This window comes from Macaca mulatta, chromosome 12, assembly GCF_049350105.2.
Source record: "Macaca mulatta isolate MMU2019108-1 chromosome 12, T2T-MMU8v2.0, whole genome shotgun sequence".
Lineage (NCBI taxonomy): Eukaryota > Metazoa > Chordata > Mammalia > Primates > Cercopithecidae > Macaca > Macaca mulatta.
This window is the reverse complement of record NC_133417.1, coordinates 6,890,267-6,916,595: the sequence shown is the minus strand read 5'-3', so window position 1 is coordinate 6,916,595 and position 26,329 is coordinate 6,890,267. Positions and strand designations below refer to the sequence as shown.

Below are 26,329 nucleotides of genomic sequence, written 5' to 3'. Positions count from 1 at the left end.
GTCGGGGCTCTCACCGCAGGCCTCGTTGTAGTACACGTCGATGCGCTCCAGCTGCCCATGGATGTCCCCTTGATAGGTGCCGGTGGAGTCGATGGCGTGTTCATCAGAGATCGTCTCCCAGAACTGCGAGACGGGAGGGGCCGGACAGGCCAGGGCTGAGCCACGGGGGCGCCCCAGCTCCTCTCCTACCCCCACCCCCATCCTTAGGCCGCCGCGTCCCTGGGGTCCACCCCGGCCGCCTCGCCAGCCGCCCAGTCCCACCGCGTCCCCGGCAGGGACCTGCCCCCGTCCCCACCACTGCCAACATCTTCCCTGGCCACCCGGAGGCCTGAGCTGGGCCCTCAGAGCCCCGGCTGCCAACCTTGGCGCCGATCTCATTCCCGCACTGCCCGGCCTGCGTGAGCACGATCTCCCTCAAGGCTAAGGCGGGATCAGGACGGCAAGAGAAACGCCAGGAGGCGGAGCAGACGCGCAGTGACCCAGCCCGCCCTCCGCCAACGCTGAAATAGCCCCGCGCCCACCTCCCCCAGCCTCGCATCGGGCTCCCAGAATAAGCAACAGCTTGACTTCCACACAGGTGTACCCACCTGTGCATCCCTTGGCGTTGAACGTCTGTTGGGGAGCTCAGGTGTCCCTGCTGTGGTCCTTTCCACGTTGGGGAAAGCTGGTCAGCTGGAGAACTTCCTCCCACGTCTTTACTAAGACTAAATCCCTAGCTGACCCGAAACTGAATTTTCCTCCCATGTGGGAGGGGAGGACTCTAGTTTCCATACTCACAGAGTGCCTTGCACCTGCCCTAGATTGAGGACATATTTTTGTAATTGATGAGTGCTTTAATTGATGAGTGCTTTCCTCTATTAGGAGACCTGTGGTTAGGAAAGGCCTTCTGTATGTTAACTCGACAGGACTTCATTATAAGTTTGACTTTGGAGCAGTTCAAACCCGCAGTAAGCTATGGGTGTTAGAGACAGTCAGGCCTCTGATTTAGCTAGAGTCTTCTTTAGAGTAGGACTAGCCCTTTCCCCTTTCAGAGGACCGTGGTCTCCATGCAGAGTGAAGGTCGTATTGGATTCTTCAAGCTGAGGATAGGTGTTGGGATACGCCTGCTGTGAAAGATGGGCCCTTGTCACTTTGCAGGTTTTTAGATGACCCAAACTGAGGAGTTATTTCTTCTGGTAAACATTTTCAGATGTGGCGGGGAATGCCTCGATCTGACCAGTGAAGGTATCAGTGAGCATTAGCAAATATTTGAATCTCCTGCAGAAAGGCATCTGAGTACATTAGAGTTGCCAGTTCTCACCTGGATGTTGGGCAGGTTTAACTGGAGAAGGGGAAAATTGCTGGCCGTTTAGGTCATGTCAGGCACAGAGCATGCAGGTGTCAGCTGATTGATTCTGTGTGGATTGTTTTTCTTGGAGTGGGGGTCTTGTCTTGGTGTCCCTTCATGGTGTTGCTGAAAGATGTTGCTGGAAAAGAGGGTCCTGATACAGACCACAAAGTAGGATTCTTAGATCTTGTGCAGGAAAAAATTTGAGGTGAGTCTGCACAATGAAAGAAGCAAGTTTATTAGAAATGACTTCATGACAGAGTTGGACATCCTCAGAAAACAAGAGCAGGAATGTACTGTCTTTTGTTAGTGTCTCTACTTGTAAGTAACTATAAAGAGAAAGAGTTATAATTAAACTTGGAAGGTGCAGATGTACTCACTAAAGTCAGGGGCTATTTGTTTTAACAATGACCGTTAACCCGTCGACCTAAGCTAGCTCATTAATATTAATCCTTACCAAAAAAAATGCTGCACTCTTAGGACATTTATGCACTTTTCAGACTTGGTGAAAGATGTCTCATATGGCCACAAATATTCTGCAATTGTAATTTGTGGCTAGCTAAAAAAAGTGGCTATTTTCAGACCATAAGTATTAACCTTCTAGATGCCTTGTGAGTACCTATGTATTTATTTATTATTATTTTGAGACAGAGTCTTGCTCTGTTGCCCAGGCTGGAGTGCAGTGCACCAGCTTGGCTCATTGAAACCTCCGCCTCCTGGGTTCAAGTAATTCTCCTGCCTCAGCTTCCCAGGTAGCTGCGATTACAGGCATGAATCACCACACCCAGCTAATTTTTGTGTCTTTAGTAGAGATGGGCTGGTCTCTACTAAACCCTGTTTAGTTTGGGGAAAGCTGGTCAGCTGGAGAACTTCCTCCCACGTCTTTACTAAGACTAAATCCTTAGCTGACCGGAAACTGAATTTTCCTCCCATGTGGGAGGGGAGGACTCTAGTTTCCATACTCACAAAGTGCCTTGCACCTGCCCTAGATTGAGGACATATTTTTGTAATTGATGAGTGCTTTCCTCTATTAGGAGATCTGTGGTTAGGAAAGGCTGTTTGCTGGGCTGGTCTCAAACCCCTGACAACAAGCAATCTGCCCACCTTGGCTTCCCAAATTGCTGGGATTACAGGCATGAGCCACCGCTCCCAGCCACAATGAGGTTTTTAAATAATTCAAACTGATTTCCTGCTGTTGAGCAGGGAGCTGAGCAAATTCAACAGATCGTGGGCCTAAAGTAGGAGAAGACTGAGGACAAACTCTAGAACACATGTGATTAAATTAATTACAATTGAAACCAAATCAAATTTAATGAGGCTGTACCTCTTCGTTTCAAGATATTTTCCCCCATTTTGAAATGTGGTGTTATTCAGTGGAAAAGAAAAATAGTGTTTATCTCCAGAGTAAAGAACAGGGTTCCCTGCAGGGATTCATTGACTGAGAGTTATGGCTCAGGATTAAAAATCCTTTTTTCCACGAATAAACTAAAAATTATTTTCTAAGCTCCTATTGACTAAATGGACTCCTCCTCTTGGATAAGGACATTCCAAAGTTAACCTGAAAATCTGGTTCAAGTCGTGGGTCACACATTCCTCATTATACTCTCCTCCCTTTGGTTTTAATTTTAATTTCAGTTTTTAATTTATTTTTGTGAGTACATAGTTGGTGTATATATTTATGGGGGTACATGACATACTTTGATACAGGCATGCAGTGAGTAATACATAATAAAAAATGGGGTATCCACCCTCTCAAGCATTTATAGCTTGTGTTATAAACAATCCAATTAGACTCTTTTAGGTTTTTAAAATGTAAGTTAAATTGTTTTTTACTATAATCACTCTGTTGTGCTATCAAATACTGTCTTATTCATTCTTTCTGACCATTTTATTTTACCCATTTAGCATCCCCACTATCCCTCTGTTCCCTCATTGCCCTTTCCAGCCTCTGGTAACCATCCTTATACTCTCTATCTCTATGACACCAATTGTTTTGAATTTTAGCATCTACGAATAAGTGAGAACATGTGACATTTGTCTTTCTGTGCCTGACTTATTTCACTTAACATAAAGACTTTCAGTTGCATTTATGTTATTGCAAATGGCAGACTCTCATTCTTTCTTATAGCTGAATAGTACTCCATTGGGTATATGTACCACATTTTCTCTATCAACAGTCATCTGTTGACGGACATTTAGGTTCCTTCCAAATCTTGGCTATTATAAACCCTGCTGTAGCAAGCATGAGAGTGCCAATATGTCTTTGATTTACAATATGTCTTTGAATTTATCTCTCTTAGGCATATACTGAACAGTGGGATTCCTGGACCATACAGTGGCTCTATTTTTAGTTAAATCAGGAACATCCAAACTGTCCTTAATTGTGCTCCCAACAACAGTGTACAAGGGTTCCCTTCATTCCACATACTCACCAGCATTTGTTTTTGACTGACTTCTGGATAAAAGCCACCTTAACTGGGGTGAAATGATGTCTCATTTGGGGTTTGATTTGCATTTCTATGATGATCAGTGATGTGAAGCACCTTTTCATTTGCCTGTTTGACATTTGTATGTCTTCTTTTCATAAATGTCTATTTAAATTATTTGTCCACTCTTTAATTGGATTATTACATTTTTTCTACAGAATTTTTGGAACTCAATATATTGTAGTGTATTAGTCTGTTTCTGTACTCCTATAAAAATTACCCGAGACTGGGTTATCTATTTACTGAGATGAAGTCTTGATCTGTTGCCCAGGCTGAAGTGCAGTGGGGCAATCTCGGCTCACCTCCACCTCCTGGTTCAAGCAATTCTCTGCCTCAGCCTCCTGAGTAGCTGGGATTACAGGCACCTGCCACCATGCCTGGCTAATTTTTGTATTTTTAGTAGAGATGGGGTTTCGCCATCTTGGTCAGGCTGGTCTTGAACTCCTGACCCTGTAACCCACCTGCCTTGTCTTCCCAAAGTGGTGAGATTACAGGCATGAGTTGCCGCACCTGGCAAGACTGGGTAATTTATAAAGGAAATGGGTTTAATTGACTCACAGTTCCACATGGCTGGGGAGGCCTCAGGAAACTTACAATCATGGCAGATGGGGAAGCAGGCACCTCTTCCAAGACAGCAGGTGAGACAGCATGTGTGTGAAGCAAAGGGAGAAGAGCCCCTTATAAAACCATCTGATTTCATGAGAACTCACTCACTATCAGAAGAACAGCATGGGGGAAACTACCCCCATGATCCAATCACCTTCTACAGGTCTCTCCCTCAACACCTGGGGATTACAATTCAATATGAGATTTGGGTGGGGACACAAAGCCTAACCATATCATGTAGCTATTAATTGCTTTTCAGATGGATAATTTACATCTGTGGATATTCTCTTCATTTTGTTTATTGTTCCCTTCACTTTAAAAAGGCTTTCTGACTTGCTGTAATCCCGTTTGTCCATGTTTTTTTTGGTTATCTGTGCTTATGTGGCATTATTTAAGAAATTTTTGCCCAAACCAATGCCCTAAAGAGTTTCCCCAATGTTTTCTTATAAAAGTTTGATAGTTTGAGGTGTTAGGTTTAAGTCTTTAATTCATTTTAATTTGATTTTTGTATGTGGCAAGAAATAGGGTTCTAGTTTTATTCTTCTGCCTATGGCTTGCCAGTTTTCTCAGCCCATTTATTACAAAAACTGTCTTATTTTTTATTGTATGTTCTTGGCACTTTTGTTGAAAATAAGTTTAGTTTAGCTGTATGAGTTTGTTTCTAAGGTCTCTATTTTGTTCCATTTGTCATTATGTCTGTTTTTGTGCTAGTGTCATGCTGTTTTAAGTAGTATAACTTAGTAGTATAATTTAAAACCAGGTAATGGAATTCCTCCAGTTTTGTTTTACATACTCAGCATAGCTTTGACTATTAGGGTGTTTTGTTCCATCTAAATTTTTTTTTTTCTATTTCTGTGAGGAATGTCTTTTTTTTTTTTTTTTTTTTTTGATGGAGTCTCACTCTGTCACCTAGACTGGAGTGCAGTGGTTCGATCTTGGCTCACCACAAGCTCCGCCTCCCGGGTTCACGCCATTCTCCTGCCTCAGCCTCCTGAGTAGCTGGGATTACAGGCACCTGCCACCAAGCCTGGCTAATTTTTTTGTATTTTTAGTAGAGATGGGGTTTCACCAAGTTGGTCAGGCTGGTCTTGAACTCTTGACCTCGTGATCCACCGACCTCAGGCTCCCAGAGTGTTGGGATTACAGGCATGAGCCACTGCCCTTGGCCTGTTATTTTGATAGAGATGGCATGAAATGTATAGATTGCTTTGGATTGTATGGACATTTTTAAAAAATACTGATTCTTCCAATCTGTGAACATAAAAACATCTTTCCAATTTTTGGGTCCTCTTTCATTTCTTTTATCAGTGTTTTACAGTTTTAATTGTTGAGAACTTTTATTTCTTTGGTAAATTTCCACACATTTTGTTTTATCTGTGGCTATTGCAAATAGTATTACATTTTTGAATTCTTTTTCAATTTGTTGACTGTTGGCATACAGAAATCCTACCGATTTATATGTGTTGATTTTGTATTCTGTAAATTTATTCAAGTTATTACTTCTGATAGTTTTTTGGTGGATATATTAGGCCATCCTCACATTGCTATAAAAATAATTGGTGACTGGTTAATTTATAAAGGAAATTGGTTTAACTGGCTCATGGTTCTACAGGCTGTACAGAAAGCATAGCACTGGCGTCTGCTTCTGGTGAAGCCTCTGACAACTGACAATCAAGGTGGAAAATAAATCTGGTGCTTGCACATCCCATGGTAAGTGCGAGGGCAGGGGGGAAGTGCTACACACTTGTTGATAACCAGCTCTCATGAAAACTTACTATTGTGAGAATGGCAGCAAAGGAAATGATGCCAAACTGTTCATGGAAATCCTGCCCTTATGATTCAATCACCTCCCCACTAGGCCCACTTCCAACAATGAGGATTACATTTCAATATAAGATTTTGGTGGGAACACACACCCAAACCATATCACTTTGCCCCTGGTCATTCCAAATCTCATATCCTTCTCATATTTCAAAATACAATCATGACTTCCCAATAATCCCCAAAGTCTTAACTCATTTCAGCTTTAACTCAAAAGTCAAAAGTCTCATCTAAGACAAAGCTAGTTTCTTCCTCCTAATAAGCCTGTAAAATAAAAAACAAGCTAGGTACTTCCAAGATACAAATGGGGCAGAGGCATTGGGTAAATACTCCTATTTTAAAAGGAAGAAATTGGCCAAAAGAAAGGGGCCACAGGACCCACGAAAGTCTGAAACCCAGAAGGGCAGTTATTGAATTGTAAGGCTCCAAAATAATTATTTTTGACTCTGTGTCCCATTTCCAGGGCACACTAATGCCTTGGGAAGTTCAATCTTGTGACTTTGCAGGGTTCAGCCCCCACAGCTGCTCTCATGGGCTGGCATTGTGTGCCTCTGGCTGGTATTGTGTGCCTCTGGCTTTTCCAGGTGCAAGGTGCAAGCTGTATCTAGATCTACCATTCTGGGCCCTGGAGGACAGTGATTCTCTCCTCACAGATCTACTAGGCCATACCCCAGTGGGGAGCCTGCATGGGGACTGTCACCCCACATTTCTTTTCTCCATTGTTTTAGTAGAGGTTCTCCATGAGGGCTCCACCCCTGCAGCACGCTTCTGCTTGCACACCATGGCTTTTTCATACATCCTTTGAAATAAAGATGGAGGCTCCCAAGTCTCAACTCTTGCATTTTGTACTCTCCCAGGCCTAACACCACATGGAAGCTACCAAGGCTTATGGCTTGCACCCTCTGAAGCAGTGACTGGAGTTGTCCTGGGTCAATTTGACCTACACCTGAAGCTGAAGCAGTGGCCAGGATGCAGGGAGCTATATTCCAAGGTTACCCAAGACAGCAGGTCCTGGGCCTGATCCCAGAAACTATTCTCTTCTTTTAGGCCTCAGGGCTTGTGATGGGGGGCCGCCTTTTAAATTTCTAAAATGCCTTCAATTCCTCTTTCCCATTGTCTTGGCTATCAACACTTGCTTTTTTTAGGTTATGCAAATACCTCTAACAAGTGGTTGCTCCACAGCCTGCTTGAGTTCCTCTTTTATAAAAGCTTTTTATTTTTCAGCCACATGACTAGGCTGCAAAGTTTTCAAGCTTTTACACTATGCTTCCCTTGTAAGTATAAGTTACAACTTTTTTTTTTTTTTTTTTTTTTTTTTTTTTTGCTAGAACATGTGAGCATAGGTTGTTAGAAGCAGCCAGGCCACATCTCAAATGCTTTGCTGCTTAGACATTTTTCCAACAGAAACCCTAAGTCATCAATTTCAAATTCAAACTTTTATATATCCCTAGGGCATGACAGAAATTCAGCCAACCACTTTGCTAAGACAAAATGCATGACCTTTGCTTCGGTCCTAATAAGTTTCTAATTTTCATCTGAGACCTTCTCAGCTCAGCCTTCTCTGTCCAGATCACTATCAGCATTTTGGTCACAGCCGTTCAACCAGTCTCTAAGAAAATCTCAACTTTCCCTCATTTTTCTGTCTTCTTCTGAGTCCTACAAACTCTTCCAACCTCTGCTTCTTTACCAAATTACAAAGCTGATGCCACATTTTCAGGTATTCTTATAAAAATTTTCTACTCCTTGGTGCCAATTTTCTGTATTAAGCTATTTTTGCATCATTTTTGCATCACTATAAATAACTGAGACTGGGTAATTTATTTTTTAGAAAGGAGGTTTAAGTGGCTCATGATTCTACAGGCTGTAGAGAAGGCATAGCACTGGCATGCACTTCTGGGGAGGCCTCTGGACGTTTACAGTCATGGCAGAAGTTGAAGCAGAATCTTGCACATCACAGGGCAAAAAGCAGGAGCAAAAAACAGAGGGGCAAGTTGTTACACACTTTTAAATAACCAGATCTTATAGGAACTCACTATCATGAGGATAGTACCAAATGGGATGGTGCTAAGCCATTTGTGAGTAATCCACCCCGATAGTTAAATCACCTTTCACCAGACCCACCTCCAACATTGAGAATTACATTTAAATATGAAATTTGGGAGGGGACACACATTCAAACCCTATCAGAGGAGTCTTTATGCTTTTTCAAATGTAAGATTATATATTGGCAAAAAAAGATAATTTTACTTCTTTTCCAATTGGGAGGCCTTTTATTGCTTTCTTTTGTCTGATTGCTCCAGACAGGACTTTCAGAATTACTGTGAGTAACAGTGGTAAGAGTGGACATTCTCGTCATCTTCCAGATTTTAGAGGAAAGGCTTTTAGTTTTTCCCCACTTAGTCTGATACTAGCTGTGGGTCTGTCATATAAGACTTTTATTATGTTGAGGCATGTTCATTCCATACCCAGTTTTCAAAGGGCTTTTATTATTAAAGATATTAAATTTTATCAAATAATTTTTTAGCACAATTCAAATGATTACATGAATTTTATCCTTTTTTTTTTTTTTTGAGACAAAGTCTCCCTCTGTCACCCAGGCTGGAGTGCAATGGCATGATCTCAACTCACTGCAACCTCTGCCTCCCGGGTTCAAGTGATTCTCCTGCTTCAGCCTCCCAAGTAGCTGGGATTACAGGCACCCACCACCATGCCTGGTTAATTTTTGTATTTTTAGTAGAGACAGGGTTTCGCCATGTTGGCCAGACTGGTTTCAAACTCCTGACCTCAGGTGATATGCCCACCTTGGCTTCCCAAAGTGCTGGGATTATAGGCATGAGCCACTGTGCCCAGCCCCTTCATTCTGTTTATGTGACATGTCACATTGATTGATTTGTATGTTGAACCATCCTTTCATCCCTGGGATAAATCCCACTTGGTCATTATGAATTACCTATTTATGTATTGTTTAATTACATTTGCTAGGGTTTTTGCAAATTTTTGCACTAATATTTTCAGATATGGGCCTGTAGTTTACTTTTTTAATGTGTCTTTGTCTGATTTTGATATCAGGGTAATACTAGCCTCAAAGAATGAGTTTGACCCTCCCCCCCAACAATAGGCCACGGTGTGTGATGTTCCTCTTCCTGTGTCCAAGTCTCATACTTCTGCCATTTTGTTATTGGTTTTCTGATTGATTTTTGTCCTCTCTTCCTTCTTTCCTTTCTTCCTGTCTTCCTTTTAGTAAGGGTGATTTCTCTTGTATTATAATCTAATTTCTTGCTTTTGACTTTTTGTACATCTGTGGTATACTTTTTTATTTCAAATTACCATGAGGCTTGAAAATAATTTAATACATTATTTTAGACTGTGGACAATTTAACACTGATTACATAAACAAAGAAACAAGCAAAACAACTAATAAAAACTACTTTATTGCCATTCTTTTAAAGTTTTTGTTGTTTCTCTTCATTCCCTATTTTACTGTCTATGTCTTGGAAATATGTTGTAGTTATTATTTTTTATTGGTTTGTTGTTTACTCTTTCTATTTGAGATTTTTGCACCCTATAATTACCAAGTTATAATATTCTGTATTTTTCCATGTGCTATTGCTAGTGAGTTCTGTACCTTCAGATGATTTCTTATTGCTCACTAACTTCTCTTCTTTTAGGTTAAGAAATCCCTTTAGCATTTCTTGTAGGACAGGTCTGGTGTTAATGAAATCCCTCAGTTTTTGTTTGTCGGGAAAAGTTCTTATTTCTCCGTCAAGTTTAAAGGACGTTTTTGCCAGATACATTATTCTAAATTTTTTTTTTTCCTTCAGCTTTTTTAGTATGTCATGCCGCTCTCTCAGCCTGTAAATTTTCCCCTGAAAAGTCTGCTGTCAGATGTATTGGAGTTCCATCGAATGTTATTTGTGTCTCTTCTCTCGCTGCTTTTAGAATCATTTCTTTATCCTTAACCTTTGGGAGTTCAGTTAAGTGCCTTGAGGTGGTCTTCTTTGAGTTAAATCTGCTTGATGTTCTGTAACTTTCTTTTACTTGAATGTTGATATCAAATGTTGAGGAATTGTTTAATATTATTTATTTAAATAAATGTTCAACTCTTATCCCTTTTTCTACCTCCTCTTTAAGGCCAATTAACTCTTAGATTTGCTATTTTAAGGCTATTTTTTAGATTCCATAGGCATGCTTTATTTTTTATTTTTTATTTTTTGTCTCCTCTGACTTTGTATTTTTTTATTTTATTTTATTTTAAAATTTTTTTTTTTTTTTTTTTTGAGACAGAGTCTTGCTTTGTCGCACGGGCTGGAGTGCAGTGGCCAGATCTCAGCTCACTGCAAGCTCCACCTCCCAGGTTCACGCCATTCTCCTGCCTCAGCCTCCTGAGTAGCTGGGACTACAGGCGCCCGCCACCTTGCCTGGCTAGTTTTTTGTATTTTTAGTAGAGACGGGGTTTCACCGTATGAGCCAGGATGGTCTCGATCTCCTGACCTCGTGATCCGCCCGTCTCGGCCTCCCAAAGTGCTGGGATTACAGGCGTGAGCCACCGCGCCTGGCCGACTTTGTATTTTTAAATAGTCTGGCTTCAAGTTCACTAAATCTATCTTCTCCTTGATTAATTCTTTTAAGTAATTCTGATCCATTCTTCACTATGACAATAGCATTTTAACTTCAGAATTTCAGCTTTATTCTTTTTATTTCAATCTCATTGTTAAATTTATCTGATAGAATTTTGAATTCCTTCTCTGTGTTATATTGCATTTCTTTGAATTACCTCAACCAGCTATTTTGGATTTCCTGTATGAAAGGTCACATATCTCTGTTTTTCCAAGATTGGTCCCTGGTGCCTTATTCAGCTTGTTTGGTGAGGTCATGTTTTCCTGGATGGTCTTGATGCTTGTAGATGTTCATCTATATCTGGGCATTGAAGAGTTCAGTCTTTATTGTAGTCTTCACAGTCTGGGCTCGTGTGTGCTCATTATTTTTGGGAACACTTTCCAGGTATTCAAAGAGACTTGGGTCCGAAGCCCAATAACACAGTAGTTTATGCAAACACGAAGAGGTACTGCCTTGGTGGCCTCGGATTAGCATCAAGAAAAATTCTCTTGGCCAGGTGTGGTGGCCCACGCCTGTAATCCCAGCACTTTGGGAGGCCAAGGCGGGTGGGTCATCTGAGGCTGGGAGTTCGAGACCAACATGGAGAAACCCCGTCTCTACCAAAAATACAAAATTCGTCAGGCGTGGTGGTGCATGCCTGTAATCCCAGCTATTAGGGAGGCTGAGGCAGGAGAATTGCTTGAACCTGGGAGATGGAGGTTATGGTGAGCCAAGATCGCACCATTGTACTCCAGCCTGCGCAACAAGAGTGAAACTCCGTCTCAAAAAAAAAAAAAAAGAAAACAAGAAAAATTCTCTTGATTCATCAAGTAGAGACTCTTGTTGTCTTCCCTTACTTTCTCTCAAACCAGCAGAGTCTCTCTTTCTGTGCTGAGGCATGGGAGCTGGGGCTGGGGTAACACAAGCACACCTGTGGCCACCAGCACTGAGACTGTGCTGGTTCACACCTGACGTAGGCACAGAACTTGGTCTCACCCAAGGCCCACTGTAACCACTACTTGGCTACCATATCGGTTTACTCAAAGCCCTAGGACTCTGTGATTAGTAGATGGCAAAGCCAGCCAGGTCTGTGTCTCTGCCTATAGGGCGGCAAGTTCCCCCAGCCATGAGTGGGTCCGTAGATGCTATCTGGGAGCCAGAGATTAAAGCACAGAATCTTCACAATTTACCTGCTCTTCTATTTTACTGTAGCTAACCTGGCACTTAGGGCATAAGACAAAGTATTTTCTACTCTTCCTTCCCCTGTCTGCAGGTAGAGGAGCCTCTCCTATGACTGCCAACACCACCGGCCCACGGTGGGGGTTCTGTCAAATCATCATCAATTTCTCCCTGAAAGCCCAAGGACTCTTTAGTTAGCTTGTGATAAATTCTGCAATGCCTGGAACTCGACCTTTGGCCCAGGGCGAGTGCAGAAATGCTGACCAAGCCCCCAGGCCTGGACTCAGGGACTCTAAGAATCTCCTTGGTGCTCTACCCCACTGTGGCTGAGCTGGTATATCAGGTGCAATACAGAGTTCCCTTTACTTTCCTCGCTGCTTTTCTCGAACAGAAGAAGTCTTTCACTGTAGCTACCACAGCTGGAAACGTGCTGGGTCACACCTGAAGTTGGCAGTTCTCAGAGCCCAGTGCCCACGGTGTATTGCCTGGGTATCACTGTTTTTATTCTGGGTTCAGGGGTTCTTTAGTCAGCAGGTGAGGAATTCTGCCAGGTCTTTACTGACATGGCAGCACTGAGTTTAATGTTAAGTCCCCCAGTCACTGTGCTCTCCCTCTCCCAAATTCACAGGTTTCTCTGTGTTGTGTGGCTGCTGCTGGGTGGGGGTGTGGTGTTGTGAGCACTCCCTTAGCTGCTCTGGCTGCTGTCTCAGGAGGCCACATTCTCCCCACCCTCCACATTCCACTGTCTCCGAGCCCAGCTCGGAGTGTGACTTGCCTAATAATTGAAGTCCTTGTGGCCTAGACTGCCCCTTCAGTTCTCTTAAGGTCCAATAGGACGTCAACTCATGACGGCAAGGCTTGTAAAGACTCAAGCTCCCAACACTGAGATGGAAGATTTTCCTCCTGCTAGGGCCAGTCCAAGTGCTCCCTCTTTTGGCAGATGTCAGCTGAGTACAGTCTGGTTCTGCTTTTCTCTGTGACAGGGTAGTACTGAGTTTATTGCAAAGCCTCACAACCCTTGCTCTCCCTCTCCCAAACATACAGTCTCTGCACCATGTGGCCACTACTGGTGGTTGAAAAAGAGGTGGCATCCGTGCTTCTAGACTGTCGTTTGTTTGTCTTCTCCAATGTCTCCTTGAGTGACATGAAGTTAATGCCAGGTACTGGGATTGTTCACCCAATTTTTGGTCCCTTTGACCACTGCTTCTTGAATGTAGTGAATTGTGAAAATTTGGTGTTTTTTTGTGGGGGATGAGGGTGTAGGTTTCTATTCTGCCCCTTACTCTGTCTCTACCTTAAATTTTTTAGATTCAAGGAGTACGTTTTCAGGTTTTTTACGTGGATATATTGCGTGATGCTGAGTTATGTGGGATATTGTTGATCCCATCACCAAGGAAGTGAGCATATATTTTGGGATATAATTGATCCCATCACCAAGGCAGTGAGCATAGCACCTGTAGTTTCTCACCCCCTGCCCTCCTCCTTCCTTCCTTCATCCAGTAGTTCTCAATGTCTATTGCTGACATCTTTATATTCATGAGTACCTCATGTTCAGATCCCGCTTACAGGCAAGAACACGTGGTATTTGGTTTTCTGTTCCTGTGTTAATTTCCTTAGGATAATGGCCTCCAGACGTATCCACAGTGCTGCACAGGACATGACTGTATTCTTTTTAACGTGTGCATAGTATCTTGTGGTGTATATGTGGCACATATTTCTATCCAGTTTATTGATTCACACACAAGTTAATTCCATGCCTTCCCTTTTGTGAATAGCAATATAATGAATATACAAGTGCATGTGGGGTTTCTTTTTGTAGAATTTTTAATTTTCTTTTGGATATATACTCAGTAATGGAATTGCTGGTTGAATGGCACTTCTGTTTTAAATTCTTTGAAAAATCTCCAAACTGCTTTTCACAGTGGCTGAACTAATTTACATTCTCACCAACAGTGTGTAAGCATTTCATTTTCTCTGAAGTCTAACCAGAATTTATTTTTTTACTTTTTAATAGTAGCCATTCTGACTAATATGAGATGGCATCTCACATTGATTTGCATTTCTCTGATGATATGATGTTGAACATGAGGAAAACAACCCCATGAAAACATTGACAAGGGACATAAGCAGACACTTCTCAAAAGAAGACGGGCCGGGCACAGTGGCTCACGCCTGTAATCCCAGCACTTTGGGAGGCCGAGACGGGCGGATCACGAGGTCAGGAGATCGAGACCATCCTGGCCAACACGGTGAAACCCCGTCTCTACTAAAAATACAAAAATTAGCTGGGTGTGGTGGCAGGCGCCTATAGTCCCAGCTACTCGGGAGGCTGAGGCAGGAGAATCGCTTGAACCCGGGAGGTGGAAGTTGCAGTGAGCTGAGATCGGGCCACTGCACTCCAGCCTGGGCGACAGAGTGAGACTCCATCTTAAAAAAAAAAAAAAAAAAAAAAAAAAAAAAAAAAAAAAGAGGGCCTGGTGCAGTGGCTCATGCTTGTAATCCCAGCACTTTGGGAGGCCAAGGTGGGTGGATCATCTGAGGTCAGGAGTTTGAGACCAGCCTGGCCAACATGGTGAGACCGTCTCTACAAAAATACAAAAATTAGCCAGGCGCAGTGGTGGGCACCTGTAGTCCCAGCTACTTGGGAGGCTGAGGCAGGAGAATCACTAGAACCTGGGAGGTGAAGGTTGCAGTGAGCCGAGATTGCGCCACTGCACTCCAGCCTGGGCGACAGAGCGAGACTCTGTCCCCAAAAGAAAAAAAAGAAAGAAAGAAAAATGAAAAGAGGTTAATTGGCTCAGGGTTGTGCAGATTGTACAGGAAGCATTGCAGCTTCTGCTCGTGGGGACGCCTTAGGGAGCTTCAATCATGGCTGAAGGCAAAGGAGGAGCAGAAGCATGGGGGAAGGTGCTGCCCACTTTTAAACCACCACAGATCTCGTGTGAACTGTATCATGAGAATAGCACCAACGTGGATGGTACTAAACCATTCATGAGAAATCACCGCTGTGATCCAATCACCTCCTACCCGGCCCCACCTCCAACACTAGAGATTATAATTAGACATGAGGTTTGGTCAGGAACACAGACCCAAACCACGTCAGTGATCCACAAAGGTTGCCTTTGGTTTTGTTTTTCTTTTTTTTGAGATGGAGTCTCACTCTGTTGCCCAGGCTGGAGTGCAGTGGCGCCATCTCGGCTCACTGCAAGCTCCGCCTCCCGGGTTCACGCCATTCTCTTGCCTCAGCCTCCCGAGTAGCTGGGACTACAGGCGCCCGCCACCTCGCCCGGCTAAGTTTTTGTATTTTTAATGGAGATGGGGTTTCACCGTGTTAGCCAGGATGGTCTCGATCTCCTGACCTCGTGATCCACCAGCCTCGGCCTCCCAAAGTGCTGGGATTACAGGCGTGAGCCACCGCGCCCGGCTCCACAAAAGCTGCCTTTTGTACTAGTCTAAGAAGTCAGCGACTCAGGCAAGGTGCTGCCTGAGCTCCCGTCTACACTGCCTCCCAGGTGCAGGTCACTGTTGAGGACTAAGCACCTGCGAACTGCTCTGCCCTCCACTGCCCCCGATCCACAGTGCCCTCTCCATCTTCAGCCCTGGCCCATTTGTTTTGAAAATCTATATACTCCCTTGAACATTTTAAAACAGCAACCCCAACTTCCTTTTATCTCAAGGTGGTCTAAATGGTTGTAAAGGATATACTCACCCGTGTGTCCTAAAAATTAATATTTTTAAGCAAAAAGTGAATATCACACTTTTAAATTTCTTCAACAAAATCTAAGCACCATAGCACTTTGGTGACCACTGTCCAATTCTAAACAGCAAGCAAACAAGCACTTGTTTCCTTTTACGTCGTTTCTTTTTCTCCCTCCACTTCCTTGACTAGACTGTTATAAAGTCGTATCTTCTAATTGCTCTCTGTCTCAGGCATTCTCAGGCAGTGTTAGAGGAGAGACCCATGGAGACTGACCGCCTGGGGCCCACCCGGGGGAGGTGTGCATTGGTCGGTACTGGTCTGCCTTGCGCAGGTGGCTGCAACCATGGACGACAGGAAAAGCTGGTCAGGACTCCTTCCCGTGGTGAGGTAAAGGCAAAGAACCAGAAGAAAAGACACCGTGGTGTGCCTGGGCGTGGTGGCTCGCACCTGTAATCCCAGCACTTCAGGAGTCTGGGAGGCCAAGGCAGGCAGATCACGAGGTTAGGAGATCGAGACCATCCTGGCCAACATGATGAAACCCTGTCTCTACTAAAAATACAAAAATTAGCCAGGCGTGGTGGTGGGTGCCTGTAGTCCCAGCTACTCAGGAGGCTGAGGCAGGAGAATGGCGTGAACCCAGGAGGGGAGGCTGCAGTGAGCCGAGATCGCGCCACTTCCAGTCTGGGCGACAGAGGAGACTCTGTCCCAAAATAAATAAATAAATAAACATTAAAAAATATATAAACAAAAGAGAAAGAAAAGGCATGGTGGGGGGGGGCACTAGTGTCAGGCAGAAATAAACTTGGGGAGGACGGCAGAGAAGGACTAGCACAGGGGTGGTGCTGCTGCCATGGGGAGAAGATAGCATCATGGGAGAGGATGGGAAGAGCCAGGCTCAGGATGCTGGTAGAAAATGGACAGAAGGAAGTCTAGCAAACGGCATCTTTTCTGGGGCACCCCGTGGCTGTGTTCGCATACGTGTTTCTGTGCTCGTGGAGAATGAAGATAGAGATGGTGCTGCGCTTAGAGATGGTGCTGCGCTTTTACAGTGAATATCTGGTGACTGGGGAGAAAAACTTGAAAGGACATTTCCTAAGAAACAAGAGTATTTAAACAATTTAAATTTAGAAGGAGGAAATGATAACAAGAACCGGGAGGTGATGGTCAGTGGGTTAATTACAATATAGGCGCTGAGCAAATTCAATTTCCGGAGGCAAACACAGTTGTTGCCTTGGAGGGAGCTGACAAATTTTCTACAGCAAACAGTGACAAATAAATTTCCTATAATAATCATGTAGGGTTTCATGGATACAAGTTAGAGGCTATGGAACCTGAGTATATATGTAATAATAATCGTTATTACCAGGGACTTCCCTGTCCTTCCAGCAAGACATCTGGCCAGTATATCAACTTTACAATGGCAGGATGGGAAAAACATTAAAATTGACCTCAAATGGGTCCTTCACCCCATGAATTGATATTTGTACATTTCTTAGAGTGTCTGACTTATGATAAATGATAAATACTGTATAAGAGTTTTTAAAATAAGATACATTATGAAATATTTAAAGGATAAACTTTTTTTTTTTTTTTTGAGATGGAGTCTGGCTCTGTTGCCCGGAGTCTGGCTCTGTCTTGAACTCCTGACCTAGTGATCCACCCGCCATGGCCTCCCAAAGTGCTGGGATTACAGGCATGAGCCACTGCACCCGGCCCAGGCCCTCTTCTTTATAAATTACCCAGTCTCAGGTATTTCCTTATAGAAGTGCAAGAATGGACTAATACAATAGTCTTCAGACCTAAAAGCCCTCTACGTCTGTTCAGTAACTCCCTGTGAGTGAAATAGTATTGTCCACTATTTTAAAAGAAGATCCAGGCTCTGTTTCTTCCCAAGGTCACTGTTCACCGAAGATGTGAGGAGTGTGCTGGCCGCAGCAGCCCAGGTGGCCCCTTGCCTGCCTGGCCAATCAAGGGTGGCACATGAATGCCACCAGCCAACACGCACAGGAACCCCACAGTGAGCCACTCACTAGCTGTAAATGCCACTGTTATGATCAGAATTGTATGTCCCCCAACTCACACGTTGAAGCCTGAGCCTCAGTACCTCAGAATGGGGCTGTTTGGAGGTAGGTCCTTTAGAGAGGTTCCTCACAGCGAGGCCTCAGGGTGAGCCCTCCATTCAGTGTGTCCGGGGCCCTGAAAAGAAGACAATGTTTGGGCACTCAGAAAGACACAGGACCACAGGCTGGGTGTGCACAGAGGAAAGGCCACAAGAAGGTGGCCATCCGCAAGCCACAGAGGGAGACCTCAGGGCAGCCGACTCTGCTGGCACCTCCATTGTGAACCTGCAGCCTCCAGGACGGTGAGAAATACATTTCTGTTGTGGAAGCCACCCAGTCTGCAGTATGCTGTTATGGCAGCTGGCGCGAACTAGCACAGCCACTGGAGTTTGGCCAACAAGCACATTGAAGCCATGAGAGGTGAACTATTTGTTTCAGAGAAGTGTAATCAAGCAAAAAAGAAAACAATCTCCATTAGCACTCAGGGTGAACGCCAACCTGGAGCCGACTGTCATTGTGGAAAACTGGGGCCTTCTTGACTGACCTAACTGGACAGATGGCGACGGAGGAGGAGGCTGTGCTGACCTCTTCGGCTGAGCTCCTGCCTGCACTTCCAGCAGCTGCCCATGCCAGCCACAGGGAACACACCCAGCCTGCCCAGGGCCCCAGTGAGACGTGTGGAGCCATAAGGAGAGGTGAGCGGTGTCGCAGAGCTGTTCTTGGTTTTCGTTTTCGGGTGGGAGGGGTGGCACCAGTGCTGACTTAAAAATACGTATATAGGCCAGGCACAGTGGCTCACACCTGTAATCCCAACACTTTGGGAGGCCAAGGTGGGTGGATCACGAGGCAGGAGATTGAGACCATCCTGGCTAACATGGTGAAACCCCGTCTTTACTAAAAATACAAAAAATTAGCTGGGTGTAGTGGCACACGCCTGTAGTCCCAGCTACTCGGGAAGCTGAGGCAGAAGAATACTTTGAACCTGGGAGGCAGAGGTTGCAGTGAGCCAAGATCACGCCACTGTACTCCAGCCTGGGCGACAGAGTGAGACTTTGTCTCAAAAAAAAAAAAAAAAAAATATATATATATATATATATATACACACACACACACACACACACACACACACACTTTTTTTACTTTAGAAATTTTAGATTTACAGAAAAGTTTCCAAAAAAGCTTATGAATATAGCACACAATTTGCACACACTCTTCACACATCTCCCTTGCTATTAACATCTTATACTACTGTGGTACCTTTGTCATGACTAATTTACCAGTGTTGATACATCATTATTAGTAACTCAACTCCATACTTTGTTCAGATTTCCTTAGCTTTTCCTTAATGTCCTATTTATGTTTGAAGATCTTATCCAAATGACCATATTCCATTATTCCATTTAGTGGTCATAGCTCCTTATTCTCTTTTGGGTTGTGACCTTTTCTCAGCCTTTCCACGTTTTGATGAGTTTGACAGTTTCAAGAAGTAGTGGCCAGACATTTGATAGAATGCTCCTCAATGTGGGTTGGTTTGATGTTTTTCTTGTAGTGAGACTGGGCTTACGGGTTTTGGGAGGAAGACCATAGAGGTGAGGCACCATTCTCTCCACATCATATCAAGGAGAGCTCAACATGACTCAATCACTGTTAATGTTGGCCCTGTTTGCCTAGCTGAGGTCATCTTTGCCAGGTTTATCTATGGTAAAATTACTTTTTATCCCCTTTCCTCATTGTACTCTCGAAGAAAGTAACCAAGTACAGCCCACACACCCTCTGAGCATTATCACATTATCTGCTGGTGCTGCTCAGATCGCCCCAGCCATCCATTTGGCCATTGGACGCTCTTTCAGTTGGCACCTGTGTCCCTTTAACATAGTCTCATTATTGCGTGTGTGTGTTTAAGCACTTTCTTAATTCCTGGCATTGCAAGGTGCTCCAGGCTCATCTCGCATATTCTGCACTCAGCCATATCATCAAAGACCCTTATTCCTTTTACGAGACATCTGGAGGCTGGGTGTGCTTATTGCTGCAGGGCGTCACTGCTTCTGGGCGGCTTTTGTAGACGGAGCTAGGAAATAGATGTATGGACACTGACCCAAATATACACATATATCTGTAACTATTCCACATTTACCCATCAGTATCTACATTATGCTAAACATGAGTTCATTCTACTGTCTCGGATTCTAATCCATGACCATATATTTCACTGTAGACTTCCCTTCTTGTTTTTTTGTGTTTTTGTTTTTGTTTTGAGACGGAGTCTCGCTCTGTCGCCCAGGCTGGAGTGCAGTGGTGTAATCTCGGCTCACTGCAAGCTCCACCTCCCAGGTTCATGCCATTGTCCCGCCTCAGCCTCTCGTGTAGCTGTGACTACAGGCACCCACCACCACGCCTGGCTAGTTTTTGTATTTTTAGTAGACACGGGGTTTCACCGTGTTAGCCAGGATGGTCTCGATCTCCTGACTTCATGATCCGCCTGTCTCGGCCTCCCAAAGTGCTGGGATTACAGGCTTGAGCCACCGCGCCCGGCCCAGTGCTTTTGATTTCTAACATTTCTTTCTCATTTTTCTTGGAATTCTGTCAGCTTACATTACCTACCTGTTCTTGTAAGTTGTCTACTTTTTCCATTAAAGCTTGTACCATATTAATGATAGCTATTTGATATTCCATCTAATAATTCCAACATTTGTGTCATATGTGAATCAGCTGCTGATGGTTTCTCTGTCTCTTTAGGCTTTGGTTTTTCTTGCTTTTAACAGGCTTTGTAATTTTTTTGTCTAAAGCCAGACATGTTGTACATATTGGGCCATAGGTACTGAGGTCAATAGGCTTTCAATATCAGGGTTTATTAATCTGGCCAGGAGTTGGGCTGTTGTAATATTTGTCATAGCTTTAGGCCACCAGCTGTTTCAAATCACTCGAGGGGGCTTTTTTCTCTTCTTTCTTCTCTGTGGCTTCCTTTGATTCCGGTCATCAGAGAGAGTTTGTCTGTTCGCTCTGCTAGCTGTAACCCACTGTTACTACTGGAGCCTTGTTAGTGTGGTGGCACCATGTGCTGGCAAGTGGGGAGGGGGTGTTCCCTTGTCTTCCAACCTCCAATCAGGCCTCATTCTTTTAGTTTCGGTGCCTCGGTCTCAGGGTGGGGCCGATCCTTCAGAGCCCTGGTCCCTTCCCTGGCCAGTGTTTCCCGCCTGCTTTCTTGAAGCCGTCTCCCTTGTTGACTGTCGCTTTGCTTATTTTCCCTTGGTTGAGACCTGAGGCTGGAGAGGACTGGAGGGGGCAGAACCCCTTCCTCTAGCTTGAAAAGGTTTCAGAATAGCCCTCAGGGAAGGCTTTGTTAAGGAGAAGTTTGGAGGGCTTCAAGAGGACCCTCTTCCACCGGGCGCAGTGGCGCACGCCTGTAATCCCAGCACTTCGGGAGGCCAAGGCAGGCGGATCATGAGGTCAGGAGATCGAGACCATCCTGGCTAACACGGTCGAAACCCCATCTCTACTGAAAAATACAAAAAACTAGCCGGGCGAGGTGGCGGCGCCTGCAGTCCCAGCTACTCGGGAGGCTGAGGCAGGAGAATGGCGTGAACCCGGGAGGCGGAGCTTGCAGTGAGCTGAGATCACGGCAAAACTGCACTCCAGCCTGGGCGACAGAGCGAGACTCCGTCTCAAAAAAAACCAAAAAAACAAAAACCCTCTTTCCCCACCTCCCCTTGCAGGGGTAGGGGTGGAAGGAAGGGTCTTTGTCTGATCCTCACTCTGAAAATGTGAAGTGGTTCCTGGAGGAAAACCTCTGACACTGGACCCTTTTTAATGCCCATCCCCCCGCTTCTTCAGCCTGCAACCACGTGTCAACGTTGTAATTTCAGTGTTTCTACCGGCTTTGGGTATCTGGAGACTTTTGCTCCCAACCATAGGCCTTGGTTGTTGAATTTCTCTGGATGGTCTGGCTCTCCAGGTTTCTGGAAGGTTCTTTGCCCTATGACTTCATTTTTCAGATGGGTCAAGAAAAAAAAGCTGGTGTGTCCAGCTTTTCCTTGTTGAAGGGTGAGAATGGCCACTTCCAAGGTCTTTACATGTAATAATAAAAAACGACATCTCCCCTCCCAAAGGCAGGGTGTGTGATGTTCATATAGGCCTGGGGTCCAGACATCCATGTCAGGGCCCCAAGACAGTGGGCAGTGGGTGGAGGTGGAGGCAAGAGGCGCTCTTCATTAAAAATATGCATCTTTTCTTTGACAAGTCAGTTTCATTTTGACAATCTGGAAGAGGACTTTAATGGTGAACACTTCTGGGAAGGAAGGAGTGAGTGCAGCACTGTTTCAACAGCAAATGGGAAGTAACTTAAATGTCCATCAACGGGGAAGTGTTTAAATTAACTGCTCCCTCCAGGAGAGCAGCTGTGCAGAAGGTTGGGGGAGCTGCCCGCTGCGGTGCCTGCTAAGCTGGGGAGGATGTCCTGGGCAGTAAAAATTCATTAAAGTTTACGTGTGTGTTGTAAACTAAAAATAAAATCCTAAGCCCCCCACTGACTGAACAGAATCCCACTTGGCCAAGGGGACCCCAGAAAACCCATAAAATCTAAATTATCAGCCTTGATGAGAAGGGAGGTCAGACACACCTCTTCATACCCCCTCCCTTTTGGAGTTTAGGTACAGTCGACCAGCATTAATGTTGAAATAGAAACCATAAAACTGACAGAAGAGGCTTTCTTTTTTTTTTGAGACAAGGTCTCACTCTGTCCCCTAGGCTGGAGTGCAGTGGCACGATCATGGCTCATTGCAGCCTCAGCCTCCTGGGCTCAAGTGATCCTCCCACCTCAGCCTCCCAAGTAGCTGGGACTGCAGGTGAGAGCCACCATGCTTGGCTAATTTTTGCATTTTTTGTAGAGATGGAGTTTCGCCATATTGTCCAGGCTGGTCTCAAACTCCTGGACTCAAGCAATCTTCCTGCCTCAGCCTCACAAAATGCTAGAATTACAGGTGTGAACCACCACACCAGCCAAAACAGACTCTTTGGGGCAATAAGATGCCAAATTATAAGCAAGACCTAAGGCCGTGCAAGGCCAGGGTTAAGTCAGCCTGCAGGCCAGCAATCTTGCTACATAGATAGCATTCTTACCTGAACTGAAAACTTTCCTTACTGATGATTCAAAGTTTACAGAGCCTGACTCCTTTCACCAATTGCAAATTAAAGAATCTCTAAAGCCACCCGTAACCCGTAAGCCCTCCCTCCCACTTCAAGACATCCCACCTTTTTGGGCTGGACCAATGTATACTTCCCTGATTGATTTATATCTTTTTTTTCCCCCTTTTTTTCATGTTTTATTATTTTAAGTAGATTTTTCAGGCAAGTGTGATTTATGTTTTTGCCTGTAACCACTGCCTCCCTAAAATGCGTAAAACCAAATTGCAATCCGACTGCTTCGGGCCCACTGACCCCAGACTTCTTGGGTTTGTGTTTTCCTGGGCCCGTGGTCACTCATATTGACTCAGGATAAGCCTCCTTAAGATATTCGACAGAATATGGTTTCTCTGTTAACAGTATGTATGTCAAGGGAATAGAAAGGGTCTGACGTCTCCCACCAGGGCTGGAGGAGAGGAGGGAAGGGGGCTGTGCACTGGGGCTGTTTGGATTGGGTGTGGTCAGGGTTGTGAAACCACAATCCCAGGTGGCCCTGGCTCTGGACTGAGCTCCTGCCCCACGTCCCAACAGACCAGACCAAACCCCAATGCAGTCACTCGTGCTAAATGCCACATCACCAAACTGAAACTTTAAGTAAGCAGAGAGATTCCAAAACAGACCAGTTTTTCCTGGAAATGACAGATTCCTGTCTTCCGGTGTCTGTGTGATAAGCAAGCCCCTCCGCTTCAGCCCTTACACTGCAGTCACCTGAAGGAGCCTGATGTTAACTGATCAGCTTCTCTCCTGTTAGTGTTTCTTTGCCCCCACCTTACAAAACCCAGTGTTCTGCCATTGCCTGGAGCAGCTGTCATTCTGTTTTGTAGAATGGAGGCTACCACATTCACGAATCACAAATAAAAGCCAGTTAGATCTGTAATGAAATTTGTTGCAATTTTGTCTTTTGTCAGAGTGGGTTAATTTTGTAACAACAGAGGGCTGAGGGAGGAAGGATGGCGATTCCACTTCCACTGTTTCCCTGCTGAGCCTTCTGACTTTTGTAGCCCGTGTATTTATTCCCATTCCAGACAATAAAATAGGAAACCAGGAAAGACATGAAGCATCCTGGGATGTAGTCTGCAGTCTCTCCTGACCTGCGCTGGCCTTCGCCACTTCTCCTTTCCAGCGCCTCCCGCCCGTCCTCCCTGTCCTCCTCCCTCTCTCCCTCCTGGCCCTACCCAGTGTTCCCAGCTTCCCAGCACAATATGGTGGTTGGAAGCTCCAGTGCACAGTCCCCTGGGCAAACCCCTTTTCCACAGCCTGTGGGGCTCTGGGACCCTGGGTGAACAGCTGTGAGCTTAGGACAACTGGACCGACTTCAGGATTTTATTTCACGTGGGGAAACCTGCGGTCACCTCTACAGCCATGTGTGGACGAGAGGGCTGGAAATGACCAGGGAGGTCTGAACATGCCCAGCCAGCCTCTTCCGCCCCAGCATTGGGCTAGGCACGTGTCCCGGGAGCTGGGCTTGAGGTTCCCTTCTTTTTTTTTTTTTTTTTTTTTTGAGACCGAGTCTCCCTCTGTCACCCAGGCTGGAGTGCAGTGGCGCAATCTTGGCTCACTGCAAGCTCCGCTTCCCGTGTTCACGTCATTCTCCTGCCTCAGCCTCCTGAGTAGCTGAGACTACAGGTGCCCACCACCATGCCCAGCTAATTTTTTGTATTTTTTTAGTAGAGACAGAGTTTCACCGTGTTAGCCAGGATAATCTCAATCTCCGGACCTCATGATCCGCCTGCCTCGGCCTCCCAAAGTGCTGGGATTACAGGCGTGAGCCACCGCGCCTGGCCTGAAGTTCCCTTCTTTATCCACAGTGGGTCATCCTGAGGCCTGCCGGGAAAGACAGGCTGAGGGCGGGGTGCAGAGAGAGAGAGATCACCCTGAGGGAGCTCACACCGCCCCCTCTATCTTCCAGCAGGGTGCCTAGCAGGCCGCTCCTGGGACCCCAGCCCCAGATGCTGAATTTGAATCTGAGGTTCTGGGGTTGTCTGTAGTGCACCCAAGTGGAGAACCGAGGCCAGCAGGTCCTCCTAGGGGGCATGGCCCTGCCACCGCGTCAATGTAGACCGCGCCTCCACATGGCCCGGGGTTTGGACACGCTTTGCCCTTCTCTGGATCCCAGGCCCTCCTGACCACTCCCTAACCCCCTGGATTCCTGCCCTTCCCAGCCTGTTGGGCCTGGCTGGGCTCTCCATCACCACGAGTCCCTGCATCACAGCATTGCACAAGGGAGTGCTCTGTCTCTGCCAGGGGGGAGGTGGCTGGCACTCAGGTCAGAGTCACCCTCCAGACACAAGGTTCATGGTCAACAAGAAATCAGAAACGCACACACAACCTTTTGACACTTCATTCTTTCAACAAGGATTTACTCCCTCAGGGGCAGCACAAAGCCCCGGGCTGGGGTTGAGTCAGGGCAGCCTCCCGCTGGGGGCTCAGCCTGCCAGAGGAGCACTTGTGGCTGGCACCCAAGGGTGCTCTGACATCTGCAGCCTGAAAGCAGGAAGGGCTGAGGGCTCTGAGTGGGGACTTCCCTGCAGGAACTCAGTGAGAGGTTCTGGAGCCTGAGGAAGAGCAGGGTCTTTGGAGCTGGGAGGGGACAAAACCCATCACCTCACACACTAACTGTGGGCAAGTCACACCAGCACCCTGTGCCTCCGTGTCCAGGTCTGAAAAACGGGGCTGACAACTGCACTGCGGTTGATGCAAGGATTAGATAGGCAGATCTGGGCCCCCGGCCTGGCTCGGTGATGCTGCTGTGGTCCTGTGTATGAGTCTCGGGACGAGGGCTCAGATGTGGCTCCACAGGGGCTCCAGGTCTGGATGGGCCTGGTCAGAAGTTGCTGCACACTTTGGAACCTGTGACGTGCAGCCTGTGCCCCGTTCGCTGCAGGCCTCAGGGAGCCCTGTGAGAGAGGGCCACCAGAGACCAAGCGTCAGGCAGTCAGGAGAGGCACGGATCAGCGTCCCCTGGTGGGAGGGCCACCCTCAGCTGCAGATCCCGTGCTGCCTTCTTCTTGAGCCAGGGCAGCACAACGCACGCTCCTCTTGTGGGAGCCCTGCATGAGATGGGATTTCCCTAGCAGTTTGCCTGCGACCTGACTGACCCCTTTTCTTGTGCTGGTCTTTCCTCCAGAAACCCATTTCACGGCTGCCTGTGGAGCCCCATCCTGGCATCTTGCTGAGATGTGCTGGTTGAGGTAGAAGCTAATCCTGGAGAATGTGGATGGCCCATCTGTCCCTGCACCTGCTGGCCTGACACTGGGCCAGGACGGACACCTGTCCCTCCTACAGACATCAGCCACCTTCGCCCTTCATGGTTCTGAATGTTGGGGTGCTGCATGTATGTTGTGACATTTTGGGGAGTGAGGCCCACATCCCCATT

General features: G+C 45.8%; 1 pseudogene; it reads right to left on the bottom strand.

The window, feature by feature from the left end:
• Positions 1-26,329, bottom strand: part of LOC718722 (tubulin beta-8 chain-like) — a 30,250-nt pseudogene that overhangs the window by 1,695 nt on the left and 2,226 nt on the right.